We start from the raw sequence: 20,845 nt of genomic DNA, 5'->3' as shown, positions 1-20,845 counted from the left end.
CTGAACATTCCATTTTCTTTGCTGGCAGAATATTCTTGGTTGTGTATGTGTAGGCTGGGGGCAGGAAATATAAACACCTGATAAACTCTTCAAAATTTTTCTCCTTGTCCTAAGATACATGTTTATAGCAGACCCAGGTTTAGACAGAGATCTTGACTAGGAAACTCTTTTTATTTACCAAAGCAAAACTGAACACTAAAAAAAAAAAAAAAATTTTTTTTTTTTAAGATTTTACTTATTTGACAGAGAGAGACACAGCAAAAGAAGGAACACAAGCAGGGGGAGTGGGTGAGGGAGAAGCAGGCTTCCCACTGAGCAGGGAGCCCAATATGGGGCTCGATCCCAGGACCCTGGGATCATGACCTGAGCCAAAGGCACACACTTAACGACTGAGCCACAGAGGCACCCCTAACGACTGAGCCACAGAGGCACCCCTGAACATTAAAATTAAGCTAAGTACCTATACATTACTTACCTGTATTTAGTTTATACATGGAATTACACATATGATGGAAATGCAAACACCTTGTTCTCATCTACCATCTAGTCCATAGCTCTATCATCTTCTGATATTCAACTCTGCTTCTCTATTTCTACTCACTTCACTTTGACCATTCTCTTCCATAGGTGCTTTCTCCTAGTGATATCACCCCCCAAAAATATCAACTGCAAGCTTCTCTGATACTCTTGTTCTCCCAACAAGTCCATTAAAACCAATCATTTTTCAAGTAACGTAATCATACATTACTTCCGTCCTGTCTTCATTTATATCTTTCTCCAGATTGAATTCCCTGTCCCATTATTAAAATTATTCTCTTAAAAAACCTTTAGAAACCTCTTTGCTTTTGACCTTCTTTTGATGAATTCAGTGATCTTTTCTTTCCCCCTCCTGTACCTGAGCAACTGAATGTTGTCATATGATCTTAAATGTCATGTGGAATTAATTCAGTTGTTATTTTCATTCAGGATCGATTGTAAGTCTGCATGCACACAGACACACATGTGCATGCAGGCATATACAAAACATATTGCTTGTTCCATAATCTAACAGTCCCTCTTTCAGGTATATATCCCCAAAGGAAATAACATTGCCTCAAAGAAATATCTGCACTCTCATGCTCACTGCGGCACTGTTCACATTATTCACACCTCATACACACTGGAGTATCATGCAGCCTTAAAGAGGAAGGAAACCTTGTCATTTGTGACAACATGGATGAACGTCAATGAACCCGGAGGGCATCATGCTCAATGAAATAATTCAGGCACAGAAAAAAAGTACTGCATGATTACCACTGAATTTGAAAAAAAGTCAAAATCATAGAAGCAGAGAAAATGATGGTTACCAGGGATGGGTGGAGGAAATGGGGATGTTTGTGAAAGGGTACAAAGTTTCTGCTAGATAGGATAAGTTAAGTTCTAGAGACCTAATTTATAGCATGTTGACTATGGTTAATAATTTGTGTATTTGGGGGTGCCTGGGTGGCTCAGTCGTTAAGCCTCTGCCTTCGGCTCAGGGCGTGATCCCGGAGTCCTGGGATCGAGCCCCACATCAGGCTCCTCCGCTGGGAGCCTGCTTCTTCCTCTCCCACTCCCCCTGCCTATGTTCCCTCTCTCACTGGCTGTCTCTCTGTCGAATAAATAAATAAAATCTTTAAAAAAAAAATAATTTGTGTATTTGCAATTTGCTAAAAGAGTAAAATCTTAAGCCTTCTTACCACACATGTACAAAGGTTAACTTGTGAGATGATGGATATGTTAATTAGCTTAATTGCAGTAATCATTTCCATATATATATAAATATTGCATTATATATCTTAAATATATACAATTTTTAAAAATAAATTAATTTAAGACCAATTAAATTATTTCATTAGGATTTGGTTTTTCTTAGACTCTCTCTACTCTGCCTCCTTCTGCATTAGGTTCAGTCTCAGATGCTATGGAAAAGACGGTGACGGCAAATTCAAGTCCAGTATAAGAGAGCAAGTGTCTATTCTCCAGGAATCTAGCAAAAATCTTATGGCACCACACTGGCTCTAGCCTAGTATCAGGGACTACAGCTGGTGAATATCGGAATTTTAGGCATAGGTCACATACCCATCCTTAAAACATGGGGTAAAGACAGCTCCATCTAAAACATATCAATGGAGGACGGCTTTCCAGCAGCAAACTGGCTGGTAGACAGAAAGAGTAGCTGTCCAGGCAATATTTGAAAATATATATACCAGAGGCAAAAACTGGAAAATATAAAAAAAAAAATCTTATGGTGGTAAGATTATAAATTGTTTTCTGCTCTTTTTTCCAAAGTTTTTATGTTGGATGATTTAAAATTGTATTGTTTTATATAACTATACATCAATCCTCATTATTTGCAGATTCTGTATTTGCCATTTTGCCTACTCTCTATAAAACTGTTACCTCCAATATCAATATTTGCTACACCTTCACAAGGTAATGCTCTGCCTTCTTGTTTCAGCTCTCATACTGTGAAGAGCTACCCATTTTGTGATCTATTTAGTGCCACATTTTTCTAGTAAGTGCTGTTGTTGGTGATTTTATTGTTTGAAATGATGTCCCCCTCCCCACAGGGCTAGCATTCTTAAGCTCAAGAAGGCAGAGATGTGTCTTAAGGAGAAAATCTGCTACATAAGCTTTGTTCAGGCAAGAGTTATAGTGCTGTTGGCTATGAGCTCAATGTTAATGAATGAACAGTATAGATTAAAGTGTCTTTAAACAGAAACATATATGTATATAAAAAAAACTTCCATATTGATCGATTAATGAAAATGTTGTGACCAGAGGTTTGCAGGAATCTAATTCTGCATTTCCTTGAGGAGTAAGGATTCAGAATTTGCTAATTCAGTATTCACAATGATGTAAGAGAACATAATGACCATGAATAATGAGAAGAGATTGTAAGTATATATGTGTTTTAAATAAATATAATAAAATTACATTTTCAGTATCATGAGTTTTATAAATGAATACAGGAAATAAATACAAAAGGCTAATATAAATGTAAAAGGACAAAATTAACAATATAAAAAGGTTATTTCTCAAAGATATTTTAGGAACATAAGCTATCCTTGAAATAAATATTCTAAAAAAACAATTGATATTGATCTACATACATCAAGATGGTGACTAGCTGCAGAAAATTTTGGATAGTAATTCATTAGATTTAATATTTTCTATGCATGTTGTTCATAATTATAGCTTATATATCAGATCTTCAATTAAAATCAATTATTGAAAATTCTGAGGAAATATTTTAATATGAAAACAAGTTTCCAAATAAACTGTCAGACTACAAATTTTCAATAAATTTCAACCTGCAGTGTCTCTGCTAATTAAATAGCCTCAAACATTTGTGTACCCAAAGTACCTGATTTAATTTATTTTGCCAAATTGTAACTTCTTGTTGCAAAAGTTAAATTGTAATAATGTTTTATGGACTTGTAAATTTTAGACTTGCAAAGATGTACCAGGCAATATACCAATAATGGTTACTTTTAGAGTAACTTGGAAAATGAAGATCATTACGGGTTAAATAATCTTACTAGGAATACAATAATAATGCACATAAGAAATATCAGGCAATGCTCCTAGTTCAAGAAAATTCCCTTCATCTACAAAAACCTATACTCTTAAGGAAAAAGTGATGTACTCTTCTGTAAATATATCAGTATGATCAGCATCTCAAACTAGGCATTAATTTGTTCCCTGATTCACTCATTGATTCATTTTTTTTCAAAGATTTATTTATTTACTTGGAAGAGAGTGTAAAAGTGAGAATGGGGGTACAGGAGAGAGAGAGAGAATCCGAAGCAGCCTCCCCACTGAGCACGGAGCCCAGTGCAAGGCTCGACCTCACAATCCAGAGATCATGACCTGGGCTGAAACCAAGAGTTGGATGCTCAACTGACTGAGCCACCCAAGTGTCCTCATTCATTTTTTTCAACAGATATTTACTTCTAACCTCTCACATACCACACAAAAGTTCCAGGTGCTAGGGAAACAGCAGTGAATAAAAACAGACGTAAACATGAGTTAACATTCCAGTAAGAAGGGAAGTGCACTGTATATATAAGCAAACCAATACGTAAATCTATCAGATGTTGCAAGATGCTTAAGGGAAAAAAACCAAGATGATATAATAGAATGATGTGCACATGGGGGGAGATGAGGAGATGGTTGAGGAAGGTTTACATGAAAGATGACATTTGAGATGAAACTTGAAAATTGAAGACACAGCCCATAAAGAGCCTTGAAAAGAAGAAAATTTGGGCCTATGTGAAGGACAAAAATGAGACCAGTATGACAGGCAGTAAGTGTAGGGAAGATTTCTGGTACAGATCTACTATCAATTAGAAAAACATCAGAGAACCTAACAGAAAACAGCCAAGAGACTTAAACAGGTATATCACAAAAGAGTTAATCCAAATGACCAATAAATATGAACAGGTCCTCAAAGTTAAGAGTTATAAAGCAAATGCAAATTAAAAGTACAATGAATACCACTGCAAACTTGTCAGCAAAGTCAATGTTAAAAGGAATGACACGCCAAGCGTTAGCAAGGATATAAACGAACTCTCATACACAGCTGGTTGGGTTAGGTTACCAATCGGTATGTCAACTGGCAATTTGTTTCTCACCATCTACTAAATTTGAACATATGTACTTCTAGGTATATATATGACAAAAATATCTATATCTAATATCTATATCTATTTCAATAGATAAGTTCAAGATATGTTCAGTATTTGCAGCCAAAAACTACAAATTCAAATATCTACAAACTGTGGAACAGAAAAGTGAAATATGGTGTACTCGCATTATAAAACGCTATATAGTGATAAAAATGAACAAGCAATAAAAATAAACTGCTATACAAAACTTGAGTGAATCTCAGAAACATACCAAAAAAAGCTTGATTTTAAAAATATATATTATATGATTCCACTTAAATGAAGTTTTAAAACAGGTGGAACTAATTTGCAGTGTTAAAATTAAGACAGCAGTCAGCTTTGGATCAAAGGGATCTAGAGCGAGTGGCCATGAGGTAGCTTCTCTGCGGCACGCAATGTTCTTCAAGGGTCCTAATAACTGTGACATAATGAGTGAGAGGAAGAGATTCATTGTTACCCTGAATGTGGTTATACAAGTACACTTACTTGGGGATAATTTGTGAGCTGCTCATCTATAATTTTCACACTTTTTTTTGTATGAATGGTATAATTCAAAAAAGTATACATTTTAAAAACACATTATATTTCAGTAAAAAGAACAGATTTGAGAAAAGACATGTTTTAGTCTTGGGTAGAAATAGGGCTCTAAGAAAAGTGGACTGATTCCATATGTTTTAGAGGTGAAATAGGTAGAACTCACTGATGCAGGGAATAAGGGAAAGGTAGTGATCAAGTAGTAGTGACATTATTAAGTTATTAAGTTTTCAGCCTAAGTAACTGGATCAAAGTTGGTCACTTTTATGCTTCCAGAAAGACAGAACAGTTGATTGTAGCAGATACTAGTTAGGATTTGAGTACGGAGAACAGAGAATTGACACTGGATTTAAACATGGAAGTCATCAATGATCTATGAACATTAGGTTAGTGGTAGAGCTAAACTGAAAATGCTAAACTGAAATTATGAAGCAAGTGGAGAAAACAATTTTAGCCAACTCTGAGTATGTTCCTGTTTGTTTGTCTTTTTTCCCTTCTGCGAATTAGGACAGAAATGCAAAGAAAGAAAAGAGCAAGGTGGAAAGTGTCATGAGCAGAGCAAGTTATGACATATATTATACAAACGGTTGAAGAGAAGGAGTCCGGTATAAAAACATAAGCTTCACTTACTTAACAGTCTTGGTACAAGATTAGGCCTCATCTACCATGATTTGCCTTTCCCTGCCACCCCAGAACCAGAACCCACTTTTTAAGAGACCTCTTGATATATTACTTGCACAACAGTCATTTTTTTCTATTCTTTAAGTTTGCTATGTATAGGGGAGGAAGTTCCCATTTTTCTCTTCATTTCTTTTGCTTTGACAGCTTTATTGAGATATAATTCACAAACCACAAAATTCACCCATTTAAAGTGTACAATCAGTTCTTTTTATGTCCTGGGTTCCTTAATGATGTTCAAGTGTTTTCTGGTACTAATAACATTCAGCATGAACCAAAAAATGTTTTGGAAACAAAACAGAGAGATATTTTCCTTCTAAAGTTTTATTTTAATGATCAATTTTAATTTAAAAAGTATATATTATACAAAACAAGATTTTAGAAAAAAACAGAAGAAAAACATTTCCAATTGATATGCAGGGAAGGACTCACAGTAACATTCTGAGGAATGAAGGTTTTTGTTCTTTAGGAATCTTATCATCATTCTACATATCTGTTCTTCTGCATACACGACAAAATTAACACTTACATGTTCAAACTACTATTTATCTTTCCAATTACTCAAGGCCAAGAGCATTCCTAACAAATATAGGCTTGATCCCTGATTTCTTGCATCTCAGCTGCCGATGCTTAGTGGAAATTACGTAGTCATGCCTATCGGTACCACTACATATTCAAAGATTCCAACCTCAGAGGGGCTACCAGCGCATCTTCAAGGCTATCCTTTTTATGTATTCTTTCTCTTTCCTCTTGCGTCTGCACCGTGATTATTCTCAACCTTTATAAATAAATCCTACACCATCTTCCTCATTCTCAAAAGATAAACTTACCTCCTACTTTACAAGGAAATCTCCATCACTTCTCATCATAATACCTAAAACTTTACCTAAAACTGCTCTCTCACATATTTGCTGCAGTTTTAGACCCTGATTCTATTTTTTTGCTGTTTTTTTTGGTTTTGATTCTGAAATAGTTCTTGAGGGTTTGCTATGAGCCAGACGTAATGCTTAGGCAAAGACAAAATCCCTCTCCTCAAGTAATGTTAAGTATTAAGTGTCAGGAGACAAATACAGAATGCTATGAAAGCAGATGTGGTACACTAAGGCTTTAGGTAGAGGGTGTGAGGCTAAGTTTAGATGATGTCTAAACCGATCCAAAAAATGGTAAGGAGTGTCAAAGCTCCTATGATGTGCCCCCAGGACTCTCAATTCCTTTTCATACCACTTAACTCATTATATTATAATTTGTTTGATGAAGTCCTCTATAAGATAATGAAAATCCCCTTAGGGCAAAATTCATATCGATCTTATTAACCATGGTATCCTAACATCTAAAAAAGTTCCTGTCAAAGAAAGCACTGAAAATTTGGAGTATTATAAAATAATGGAAATAAGATGAACTTCAGAATTAAGACTAGCCCAGGCAATGCTGATATTCAAAATATTTAACAACCAGGATGACTATGTATATCAACTGAATTATCTTCTTCTGTAGCTCTGGATTTAAATTCTGGCTCCATTTCCTGAGATTCTTTAATTAAGGCAAGTCAGTTAAATGGTCTGAATATCATTTTATCATCTGAACATGTTGATTGTAATAATAATTCATGGGATGATTTTAGTGATAAAATGAAATAGCATATAAAACCCATTTCAGTGCCCGATAGACTAAAGACATATAATAAATGTTTGATTTCCTTTCTACACTGCTTTTAAGTGAGTTCTATTTGTAGTTGGATAGAAAATTAAAATATGCAGAAACCAAAGCAGAATGAGTGTACTCTAATTATTTCATCTTTCCTTAGTGATTTTTCTCAAGTGCTCAACTTAACAATTTAGTTTACTTCTAACCTTTAAAGCAGTTTTATTATTTTTTTTTTTTGAGAGACAGAATGCGCATCAGCACAGAATGGGGTGGGTAGAGGGAGAGAATCTTAAGCAGGTTCCACCCCCCAGCACAAAGCCCCATGCAGGGCTGGATCTCAGGACCCTGAGATTAAACCAAGAGTCAGACACTTAACTGACTAAGCCACCAAGGTGCCCCTGCTTCTAAACTTTACTGTGCAGTGCATTTATCCTTAATCTTCTCTGTGATGTAAGTTTAACATTTGCTGTTCATTCATTTACATAATTTGTAAATTTGTGCTTATATGTCAACTTTAGATTATACTTAACGGTTCAAAAGAAATTTATTAAGAGCCTATTATCTGTGCAAAATTGTAATTTAGCTTTATCATTCATAGACTAGTTTATGCAGATACTTCTGGATAGATTCTGGCTAAATCAACGCTCCAAGATGCTTAGCAGATATTTTTTCCTTTTCCTTTTGTTTTAATAATGAAGATAACTAATGAATTTCATCCAAAATCAGAAATCGAAGTTGAATGGAAAGAAACAGCTTTCACCAGAGTTAAAAACTGGTATCTTTTGCAGCAAATACATTCTTCAGCTTTAAATTTTTTTAAGGGAATGGTTAACAAATAATTAGAAATCTGACAAATTGTGCTAAATGCTAACTTCAAATCTTGATAATTGATCTATATGCTTTAAGTCTATATTGGTTACAAGTATCCCAGCTTATTCAGTATATTGAGACTTGTCAGAATAAAACAACAGCTCTAACAAGGATAATCAAAATTAAGTTCTTCAGATAGTCTACCAAATACAATAGTGCTATAAATGATCAGAATTACATCTGTATGCTGGGCAAAGACAGCACTGATTTCAGATGGGCTTTTTTATTTCTCCCTACATGTGCCCATTCTCAACTGACTTTTATCTAAGCTACCTGCCATGGAAGTCATATAGCTGATTTGCTTAAAGGTAAAATTTTGTTCCACTAACGTGAAAGAACAATCTTCAGTTAAGTTCACCCCTTCCCTTAAATCACAAGGCACAAGAATAGAATCTCAAGCTAGTCTAATTAGAGAATTTCAACTTGTCATTCGAAATGATGTATACATTGTCATTTATGTTCCTCATTTTAGAAATAAGTGTCATAATTCTAACAAAGAGTGATGACTTTCTTACTGAGTGCTAGTAACTACATAATTATTGTTTCAAGAATCACTACACAAATACTGAGAATAAGAATCACTGAAGAGTTTTCAAATGAGAACGTGAGAATAGAATTTTAAATTGCATAATGTAAAACTGAGAGCATACTTCTTCAACATATCTCATCTAAATTTGCAAAGTAAACACGACACACTGAGAATAGGAATAAGTTGGAATTCTTACCCTGGAAAGAAATAAGCTAAAGCCTTTTCCCAGTTTGTCCAATTTTCAATTTCTTTAGAGTGGGTGGGTCCTTTCTTCTTCTGGTCTTAGAGGAAACCCTGGATTGCCTGTCTTTCTGCATGATGGAGAAGACAAGGAGGCACATTAGTTTCATAAAAGACTTCCAAAAAATCTCATATTCATCCTCCATCTTACATTTAGGGCCATCATAGCCTTGCCATCATCTTTTTGGGAGGACTGATTCCCATATCCACTGTGGACTCCTCTGTGCTGTAGCTTCCTGAGCTCCATTTCTTTGGATAACATGTTCATACCTAGTTTCTTTCAGAACATTTGTTGAAATCTTTCACCTACTGATGACTCCCTCTTTTCTTTTCTGTGTATATTTTCTTTTTTACTTTTTAACTGTAATTTTAATGGAAGGAAAAGACATAAAAAAATTGGGCTGTAGTCCTGAACAATTTGCTTTCTTACCAATATATTGTGACATTTTCCCATGTCATTTACAGTCTATACTATTTAAGCATAGGCATGATTTAGTTTTGAAGCTGAAGTTACATTCTTTACTCCTCAATTATGTATTTAGATAGTTCTAATGAAATTCAAAGTAAAGAGCACAGTATTTTTCCAATATTGGTCTTGGTCACTAGATGATTCTTCGTATTTTATTAGTGATTGATTTAGAGACCTTCATTTACCTATTTTTTTCTTTTGTTGTCTGTGCTTTTGTTGCCATGTCCAAAAATTCACTGCCAAATCCAATGCCATAAAGCTTTCCCCTATTTTTCTTCTATGACTGTTACAGTGTTAGTTCTTAACAATTTAAGGCTTTGATCAATTTTTACTTAATTTTTATATATGGTGGGTAAGGGTCCAACATCATTGTTTTGCATGTGGATAATTCAGTTTTCCCAAAACCAACACTACTGGTTGAAAAAAAATTTTTTTCCCATTGAATGGTCTTGGCATCTTTGCTGAAAATCATTTGACCACCTATATAAGGGTTTGAGCAGGGGAGGGGGGCTCTCTATTCTACTCCATTGATTTATATGTATGTCTTTATGTCAATGACATAATGTTTTGATTCTACAGCTCTGTAACACATTTTGAAGTCAGCAAATGAAGCCTCCAGTTTGTTCCACTTTCTCAAGATTGTTTTGAATTCATGGATTCCCTTGAGATTCCATATTAATTTTAAGATAAATATTTTCCATTTGTTTTTTGTTTCTGATAATAGCCATCCTAGGGGTGTGATGTTAATTTTAATTCCGACCATCTATCTCCTTAAGGTATTTTTTTCTTTTTTCATTCTATCAGTTAGTGAAGTAGGTAAGTTCAAATCATTGTTATTGTGTATTTATCTCTTAGTTCATATACTGTGAAACTGTTTTATTAGATGCACACAGAATGTTTTTTATCTTCTGGTGGAAGTAATACTTTCTTTTTCTGAAAGTCTGCTATGTGTCATGGTAATATTTTATATCAGGCTACTTTCTACATTAGCTTATTCATGATCAATATTTTTTTATCCTTTGCTATTTTCCACAGATCTTTTATTATCAGCATTTTTTTTCTTAATCCAATATGACAGTCTTTGTGTAGTCTGTGTACATTTAATGTAATACTGATATATTTGGTTTTAAATATATCAACCTTCAGTATGCAAAGCAATAAAATGAAGGTCACTTAAGTCTATTTTTTCTAAATTCTTTATTAAGATATCATTGGAAGTGACCAAAATTATTGATTAACATTATGTATTACCAATATTTAAAATTTCTATTATTTTTTCAGCAAAAAGGAAATATGAGACTGACATAATCCAGGTCATGTAGGGTAAAAGCACACTTTCTCTAACTCTTAACTAAAGGAACATTTCATAGACACATCATATAAATATGCCTAATGCTACATTTTAGAGTTGACGATTTCTTTATTGCTCTGTATTTCTCTTCTGAAAAAAAGTGAATAAACCTGTCTCACCAGTTTTTGTAAAGATGAAAGATATTTATAGTCTTTTTTTTTTTTAAAGGTTTTATTTATTTATTCGACAGGACAGAGACAGCCAGCGAGAGAGGGAACACAAGCAGGGGGAGTGGGAGAGGAAGAAGCAGGCTCATAGCGGAGGAGCCCGATGTGGGGCTCGATCCCATAACGCTGGGATCACGCCCTGAGCCGAAGGCAGACGCTTAACCGCTGTGCCACCCAGGCGCCCCCAGATATTTATAGTCTTTTAAAGATTTTTGTTGTTGCTTTATTTTTAGAAAACAAGGATTTTGGACTATTCTGCTGATTCATTTAATATCAAAATGCATAAAATTTTTCCCTAGCCCTCTTCCTCTTTTCCTCAACCCAAGCCATTATTTCCCCCCAATCAAAGATCTCCACATGCATATTTTTTAAAAGTGAGTTTGCTCTATCTGGAAAACTATAATTGTCCTCTACCTAATTGAAGACAAAAAAAAATTTTTTTTCATTCTCTTAAGACTCTTTTCATAACTTTTATAACAAATATTGACCAAAACATTAAATATTCCCACTTAGTGAATGATAATACTTAGTGAATGATACACTCAATGTGAAAAAATAATTACATTTTTCATGAATGTAAATGTTATTGATAATTTAAACTATATTTCTGTTGTTAATAAATTCCCAAGTTAAAACACAAGATTTGGTGTAGATGTAGTTATTTCATTTCCCTTTTCATCTAAACAGAACTAAAAATCAAAACTGAAAAATAATAAAAGGATAATCTGGCTTCTAAAACTCTTTAGTTTTGAGCAATCACTTCAGTTACTAAGTTCGACATATTGACGATTTTCTCAATATATATTTAGGTATTTCCAGGTAGTTATAGGTCTGCCTTATCTCTGATATTTAAACTTCTATATTATCTAACGCAGGTATTTGAAACCTATTAGTTCATTTGAGATAATAAATATATCAAGCTGTCTTGTCACAGAAACAAAAGAAACACTTCTTCAAATTGAAAATTTGAATTATTCTAGAAAAAGTATTGGTAGGATGAGATAAAGAACTTTTTTTTTTAACACTCTTACCCATAACATACAAGTAGCAATGCAATTTATTTGAAGATTTAGAAGAACAATTAAGAATTTTGGTATTAGTTTAGGATAATCTTTGGAGAAAATTTTTTTTATTTTGGGCACAAAGGGAATAAAACAGCTTTCATTTCTACTAGGGAACACTTAGTGTCAAAATAATGTTATCCTTCTGCCACATACTCTAAAAAATATTATGACACAATAATATAAAAAAACTGTGATTCAATATATTCTGATGATATCCATTACCTGGAGATACAGGATCCTCTTCTAAATGCGATTTCATCTTTTTTTTGTTTTTTTTTTTTGTTTTTTTTTTTAGAGAGAGAGAAAGATTGGCGCCTGGGTGGCTGTCGGCTAGGCCTCCAACTCTTGGTTATGGCGTAGGCCTTGATCTCATGGGTCATAAGATTAAGCCCCCTGTCAGCTCCATGCTCTTTGGGGAATCTCCTTGAGGATTCTCTCCTTCCCCCTACTTGATCACACATTTGCCCTCAAATGAATAAATCTTTAAACAGAGAAAGAGAAAGAGAGAACGCGTGCCTGTGTGCACACGTAGGAGGCAAGGGGCAGAAGGAGAAGAAAAGCGAGAATCTTAAGCAGGCTCCATGCCCAGCATAAAGTCTGAAGTAGGGCTTTATCACAGGACCCTGAGATCTTCATGACCTAAGCTGAAATCAAGAGTCAGATACTTAACTGAGCCACTCAGGTACCCCAAAATGTGATTTCATTTTAAGACAAATATATAAGTATAGCCATAATTCTCAAATTGATGTTGGAGAATTTCCAGGGCTCCCCAATATATGAGAATTTTTTAATAATATCAAGGATAAAAAAAGTATATATACAAGATCATAATCAGAATCAGCTGAATGAAAACTTTATAAATGAGCAAAGATACCCAATTTCAGTGCTGGCGCTGGCAATGTGTCTAGGAAACAGCCCATGGAAAAACAGGCTGGGCTAGTTAAAGAATGGCTTTTTAAAGGAGTCATTTCAGAAGTTTAAGAGGAGATATGTAATGGTAAGATTTACATTTTGAAAAGATCATTTAGATATCCATATAAAGAATGAGTTAAAAGCAAAAGAAAGAAAGAAAGAACGAACGAACTAATTAGAAGAAACTATTATAATAGTACAAATAGGAAACTGTAGCACAGTAGGGATGATGAAACAGGACTGGAAAGACAGCTAAGGAGTGGAATCCATAAAACCAGATGAACAGATTGGCTATGGGATGAGAGGGAGGAACTTTTTAAAGCCAAAAGGAATTGATATAAAATGATTATAGAGTAAATGATTAATATCAGTGATTAAAAATCCGTCTTTTTTTGTACTTTTAAGAATCAATTGATTATCTATACATAGAAAATTAAAAAATCTACACTAGGAAATTATGTCTTTAACTTTGCAGCTATTATAAATTCAATAATTTCACTTTATATAATGAGAGTTGTGCAATGGGCTTGGAAATTTTCCTTTCCCTTTACTACATAATCTATTTTTAAAAATCTAGCTTAATTTCTTTCTACGGATCTTCTAGAGGCTTAATGTCATCTTTCCATTGTTTATTTGGTAGCTTTATAAAATATCTTTAACAAACTGACTTTGTCCTCTTGGTTTTATACGGTCAACATGTAGAAGTCTCCAAATTATTTCTTCTCTTCCCATTTTAAATAGGAAAAAAAGTTTTCATAGGCACATACAGTAGCTGTCATAAAAAATTAATGGGAGGGAATTGCTTGTCATGTTGTTAAATTTCACATAGGTCTTTGCCTATGTGACTGATTGCCCTGTGATAGATTTTATTTCCTTATACATTAAAAAGTCATATTGATGTTTCATCTCAGTGCCTGAAACAATGTCTGGCACATGGTAGGTGCTAAATAAATATTTGTTAATTACTGAATAAATTAATGAATTCATATCCCGAATAGCAAGAGTATAACTGTCAAGCCTCAGAGAAGTGTTGTTTTTACATTTAATAAGAATACAGGATTCCCTCTACTGGATCTTTTTTCTTTCTCTGTACAACATACCAACCCCATTCTGGGTTTTCTGTTGCTGTTCTGTTAGCTATCCTCATATTTCTTCTCCCTACTTTAGGGCTTTCCAGGGCAATCAAATTTTTCTTCACCTACATGTTTCCAAAAGAAAATCATTGCACTTAGTTACTGTGCATACAATTATGACACGTTTCATTTTTTTAAAAATAAAAGCTCTGTAAGAAGCTAATTCTGACTGAATACAAAGCATTTCAAGTCAAAAAGTTATTATGAAGCACAGATTATATGTCCAGAACAAGGCTAGCTGCTAGAAACAGTAGCATCTCTCTCTTTTAAAATCAAACAGTAAATGCCATACTAATTTAGTATCATCATTCATCCAGTTGAAAAGCACATGAACAAGGTCTTTTCACAGTTGGGAACTTGATTATCATTCCTTTTCTCCTTGAATTCATATTTTTATCTCACTTCTCCCACAGAAGTTTATCCTAACAGTTTAGTGTTTGAAAATATTTTAAATTGACCATCCTATCACATTTCCTTCTAACAACAAAAAAATATTTTAAAATTCCTGAGAACATAAGTTCTAAAAGTTTTCCTTGGTATTGTATTGTGATATCATTAAATTACTATGCTACTACTGATCAAATAACAAACATATTACAAATTATGACCATTTGAAAATATCAAGTCAGCTTTTATTGGAAATGCAAATCATAAAGAAATAGATGGGGCCTTCTCCCCCGACAGCCATTCTGATAATGTATCCAGGATGAATACTACTCATTGCTAGAAAGAAACAGGTTAGGTTGCTCTTCTATTTTGTATTCTTCCAAGTATTTGGGAGTAGAAGAATTTCTGGTTATAACAACAATCATTCTTTTGAACTACTAAGCCATGTACTAAAAATCACATAGAGGTAGGTCTCAAAAATTATTTTTAATGGTCAGCTGACAACTCAATTAAGTCCTGCAATACTTTTGAAAGCCTTTGGAAACTGACATTCTTGCAAAGGAATTAGCTACTCAGTTATTAGAATCACTCACTTTCTAAACAGATTTAAGTCAGATTAAAGGTATTGCTTTATTTGAGAGTAGGAAAGGGACAATTACCAAAGAGGAAAGGAGGAAGGGAGAAAGGTTTCTGATTCAGGTACACTCTCAGGTAGATCAATTTTAGGGAAGAAAACATGGAAGTGGACAACCTGATAATTAGTACCTTCAAACTATCCTTTACATAAAGGATATGTACGGAAATCCTCCATGAGGGAACAGAAGGCAAGCTAAGGACAAAGCAGAAGCTGACACCTCACAACCCCTCTCCCCCAGATGGGATCTATGTGACATTCCTCATAGCACTCCTGGCTACCCTAGACCTAAGGAGAGGAAAAACAAAGTTAACTTATAGAGATGACAATCCTGCAAGACATGAGTCTCCCTCAGTTTACAAATGTCTTAGCAATCTACAAGAGCAAAGCACTTCTATCAATAACCTAGCTTCCAGAACGAAACATAGATATAATTAAATGTCCTTATAACCTGCAGCCTGTTGACAAATACTTGGAAGTGGGCAGAATGTAGTGTTCCTCCGGGAAGCTCCCAACTATCTTCTTGTTCATGCCTTGCTGGAGGAAAAAACAACCTTAACTTGACGATGGCAAGGCCTCCGGGTATCCTGTGAGTCTTCCTATAACATATGAAAATCCTTTTGAAACCTCTCTTTTCCCTACGTTTCCCAACCCCATAGTATCAGCCACCCCTCACAACCCCAGTACAGCAGCTCTTTGTCCCCATGGGTCCTGTTCCTGTGCTTTAATAAAATGACCTTTTTGCACCAAAGACATCTCAAGAATTCTTTCTTGGCCATTGACTTTGAACCCTAACATCTTTCCTACATCACCTTCTAAGGTTAAGGGTTAGGGATGTGCGCTGCCCTATTTGAAGACTGTTGCTTCAGGATACACACGGACTTGGATATACACAATTTATCAAGTAGCGACTTTAAGTAGTTCACATCCTTTTGTCCATGTGTATGTCCTTTTTTTTTTCCTGGGTGTGTGTGTGTGTGTGTGTGTGTGTGAGATGAGGCGGGAGAAAATAATTTTAATATAAAAATAATTTTGTTAATAGACCAACCTTTTTCATAATTATAGTAAGAAGGTGTGCATTTTAAAATAAAAATAGACTCTCATCAGAAAAACTTTAAAATAATGGGCTGTCATTTTCTCCTTACTCAGAAAAGATGAAGTATTTCCCTTCGTTTTCGACAAGTCTCAGATTATTCTAAATTGTGAATGAAAGTTGAAAAACAGAGAACATTTCCGTATCTACAAATTAGAAACCTATATTATCATTTTATTTCTGATGATTTGGGACATTGGCCGATTTTGTTAACATTCCTTAAAACTCTACTAGCCAAAACATCCTAGGTAGTGGTCTGCTTTTGAATTTGCAAGGTGCATTACCAAGGCAATCAAAAAATAAATGATTCGTGCCTAAAATATTAAAAACACTGCTCTCTTCCATGCCGCAGGCGGATAAACTGAAGCAAATGATTTTATTATTTAGATTTTTTAAAAATATGATGTAATTTTAAGTTGAGTGTGGTCTTTGTTCATAAGAGCCATGACCTTTCACTTAAACCAAAAATAGAAGCTTAACAACAACAAAAACGTATTTTAAAGTTAACCCTTGAGTCGAATCCATCCTTTGATCAGAGCGGACAGGTGGGCTGACGAATTAAAGCGCGATGTAAAATCACCTTCCAACAGAACACCTATTTAAAGAATATTTAAGCCTTCAGCTGACAAAGTACTACGTAAGAGGGTGGCAAGTGGCGTCACTGTTGCTAATTGGCGGTTAATGAGGATAAACTGCCTACAATTACCGTTTTCTCCTTTACTTTTTTAAACCAGAAATAGCCCTAGAGCTTGAGGGGTTCCATATGGCTGCGACCTCCAAAGACAGTAACGAGTCCAACTACTCTGCTCCACAGCTCAGGGCTATCATCAGAAACAACCAAAAGCGGTAGCAACTCTAGGGCAGCCGGGTACCATCCCCAAACCCCAAAGCTTTGTCCTAAGCTCAATAAATTAGATTTTTTTTTTTAAAGAGCACTGTGCTGAATAACTATGGGGGGCCTTGAGTAATTCGCCGAGCCTGTGTTTCAAATGACGGCCTGAGTTTCGCAGCAGCGTCCAGGAAACGGAGGTGGGGGGCTTTAACAGCTTCCTTCCGCCCGCCCCGAATGCGTCGTTAAGTTTCCCCGCTCCCGGCCACAGCGAGGCGACACCACTATCAACACGGAAGAGCGCTCAGAGGACCCAACACGCACCACAGACGCTCGGGGACCCCCAAGCGGACGCCTAATGAAAAAGACGCGCTGGAGGAAGGCCGAAAAACAAGTCGGCGACCCAACCGCCACAGCGGCGGGTAATGCGCTTACCCAACTCCAGCTCCGCCTCCGCCTCCTCGCGTCGCCGAAGTCCCGCCCCGCCGCGGAGACTCTCGGGACACGTAGTACGCCGCGCCCACCTCCTCCTTCCCCCACCCCTCAAAGCCCCGGCTTCGAGAACGCCCTGTCAGCGCCCCGCGGACCGACTTCCGGTTTGCTCGCGCGGTCTCGGAGCCCAGCCGGAGGACCGCGGGAGCCCCACTTCCAGCCGTTCACTGCTCGTCCTCCCTGCCAGGCCCATCAACAGCGCTTCCCTTCCGCGGAACACGCCATGGCCATCAGCCGGTGCGGACGCTGACGAGGCGGGCGCCGACGAGGCAGACGCCGGCGGGCCTGGGTCTCGCGCGTGTGTTGCTGGGTAACGGGCCTTCTTCGGCAGCGGCTCGGCCTCTCCTGCTTCGGCTTGTCCTTCCTTCCAGAACTTCCGGAGCCCCAGCCGACGGGCCGGGCCGCGCCGCTTGCGGCGCAGCCGAGGCTAAAGAAATGGAAATTCCTCCGCGGCGTTCCCGAAGCGGCTGCCTTCTCTGGGGAAGCGGCTGTGTCTTCGAGGAAACCGGAAGCCCGTGGTGACCCCTGGCGACCCGGTTTGTTTTCCGTCCGTTTCCAAACACTGGGGAATCGAAACTCGGCGGCCCTGGGGGCGGCCCTACGGAGCCTGTCTTCGGGGTGAGTGACTCGCTTTAGCCGGGCTAGGGGTGCGGGCGGTGCCAGGACCAACCTCCGCCGCTGTTGCTGGTTCGAGGAGACGCGTCATTTTCTTCGCAAGCCCGTGCGCCCTCCGTTGACTAGGGAGCAGCCCGCGCCTGGGCATCCCTTACTCCTGTCACCTTTTCACGCTAGCTGTTCCAGGCCCTACTTGGTCTTTCCCTTTATTTCTATTGCTTATTTTCTTTCCGTATTCTGAATTCCTGGGGTGCTTTTAGTTTTATTTCATTAATTGAGACTGCATTTATATCGAAAACGAAAGAGGGACGTGTGGCTAGGACGGGACTGTCTGGGGCAGTGGACATCACCCCCCCTCCCCCGGTCCGTTATCGAGGCTAACAGTAGATGGTCATCGTTTCTGCAGTGTCTGACCTGTATGTTTGGTATGATTTTTGATCCTTTGTTGAGTGAGTACTACATACATGCACGGTAGGTTGACTGTCGTCCGTACAAACAAGGAACTCCCATACTCGAAGGGAGATAAAATATTCGCTAACACTGTAATATAAGTTGAAATATAAACTGCTCCAGCATGTGTTGTTGGACATCTGCTAAGATGATCGAAGACAGTGATGTTACTTGGATTGAAACTGACCTGTGACTCTTAAACATAGGAGACATTTTTTTTTCTACCATGGAGTTTTGAATCGGATTGCTCAAGATCTCAACGCATGATTTAAATTCTGGTTCCCTAAACATGCCATATCTGATTTCCCAACCTGTTGTGATCACTTCCTACTTCATCTGTAAATTAAGAATGATACATCACTCACAGGGTCATTAGAAAATTTTAATGCAATATTGTTTATAAAATGGGAAGATGTATACAAATGTAAGGTTTTAGTATTAAAGAGAGAGTATAGTGTAATGGGAAATGCACTGGATTAACTCAGAACATTAACTCAAGGTCTAAGTGCTGAATTTTCCACTTATTCACTTGACACTGGGCAGGAGACTAAATCTCTTCTTCATTTTCCCTATCGCTGAAATGAGAGTAATGCCTAACTCTCCAAGGCACCAATGCGTAGTTTCTAAGGGTTTCCCTGGGCTCTAGAGTCAGCTGTCTGGTTTGCATTCCTGGCTTCCTCACTTTAGAACCTTTGCCTTTCTTTCAATCCACCTGCGATAACAGGAGATTCTTGCCCACATCAGAGGCCTTAGATTTAATGAATTGTTGTGAAGAACAAATGAGATAGTTCCCCTTAAGGCTGCCCGACGTACCATAAACACTTGGTAAATATTAATTACTAACACTGAGCATTTTTATGTTTATTGAATGAAATGTGATGAAGTCTTTCATAATCCATGAATAGAACCAATGTGATTTATTTTTTCTTCCTTGTATTTATATTCTGGATTAAGGTGTAGTTGTCTTATGGCTATTAGAGAGTAATTACTGCTAATACTAGTAACAGTGTATGTATGTGCTCAGTTCCATTGAGATACATTACTTTATGAAAAGATTGAAAAGAAGTAGACTGCTCTTCATATGTATGCTAACCCTGAAAAAATATTATGATTCCCTAGCCATAACACTTATTTTTGGACTAGTGCAGTTTAGTGACATAGAAATGAGAGAGGAGTTTTTTATACTGTGTATCTGATGCTGAGTACATTTTGGGCATTCACTGATAGGGCATTTGAGTTCTGAAGTGCATAGATGGAATGACAGTATCATAAAAAAAGGCAATTATCCTTTCTTTATAAACTAGTTAGGCCATTCCTGCCTCTAGTTATTTAATTAAAAATAGGGAGTGAGGCACCTATGTGGCTCAGTTGGTTAAGCCTTGGACTCTTAATTTAGGTTCAGGTCATGATCTCAGGTTTGGAAGATTGAGCCTGGTATAGGGCTCCATGCTCAGTGGGAGTCTGCTTGAGATTCTCTGTCTCTCCGTCTCTCTCTGCCCCTTCCCTGTTTGCCTGTGTGCTCGGGTGCTCTTTCTCTCTCCAAAAAGAAATAAATCTTTAAAAAATATGGGGGATCGCCTGGGTGGCTCAGTCAAGTTGAGCATCTGACTCTTCGTTTCGACTCAGGTGGTGATATCTTGATATGGAGCCCAGAGTTGGGCTCCGTGCTCAGCGGGTAGTCAGTTTGGGATTTTCTCCCTTTGCCCCTCCCTCTCCCTTTAAAATAAATAAAATCTTTAAAACCAAACAAAACAGGAGTAAGTGTTGGTCCGTTTGCCTCCATAAGATTTAATGCTTGCTCCACTGTATCGTGACTGATCCTATGAAGTGGGTTAGGGATATTCTAGCTTTTCAGAGGTAGAAAGATGATGGAAATACGAGATTCAGTTCAGGAGGCAACGTAGAATAGAGGAAAGAGCCTATTAAATGGTCCTTAATTCCAACCCTACCTCTGTCACATACTGCCAGTGTGATTATAGGCAAATTAATCTCACCTCTTTGAGCTTAAGTTTCTTCATCTGTGGTGGTGATAATAACTTTTTTGCTAAGTTTGGTATGGATTT

At 36.9% G+C, this 20,845-nt stretch overlaps 2 protein-coding genes across 6 annotated transcripts in view; one reads left to right on the top strand and one right to left on the bottom strand.

Annotated features, from left to right (window-relative positions):
• The window catches only part of ZCWPW2 (zinc finger CW-type and PWWP domain containing 2), a 126,636-nt gene extending 108,836 nt beyond the window's left edge, over nt 1-17,800 (bottom strand). The window contains exons 1-2 of one of the 2 annotated variants that reach the window (XM_040636887.1): nt 17,661-17,800; nt 9,143-9,257 (exon numbers count right to left, since the gene is read on the bottom strand). The gene's annotated coding sequence lies outside the window, so the exon portion shown is untranslated. The remainder of the gene's footprint in view (nt 1-9,142; nt 9,258-17,660) is intronic. The other variant, XM_040636888.1, reaches the window with a different exon arrangement.
• The window catches only part of AZI2 (5-azacytidine induced 2), a 35,517-nt gene continuing 32,427 nt past the window's right edge, over nt 17,756-20,845 (top strand). The window contains exon 1 of one of the 4 annotated variants that reach the window (XM_040636886.1): nt 17,756-18,335. The gene's annotated coding sequence lies outside the window, so the exon portion shown is untranslated. The remainder of the gene's footprint in view (nt 18,336-20,845) is intronic. The other 3 variants (XM_008709478.2, XM_008709482.2, XM_008709488.2) reach the window with 3 other exon arrangements.

Source organism: Ursus maritimus, unplaced genomic scaffold (genome assembly GCF_017311325.1).
Source record: "Ursus maritimus isolate PB19 unplaced genomic scaffold, ASM1731132v1 scaffold_20, whole genome shotgun sequence".
Lineage (NCBI taxonomy): Eukaryota > Metazoa > Chordata > Mammalia > Carnivora > Ursidae > Ursus > Ursus maritimus.
The sequence above is the reverse complement of the archived record's forward strand: the minus strand, read 5'-3'. Positions and strand labels throughout refer to the sequence as shown.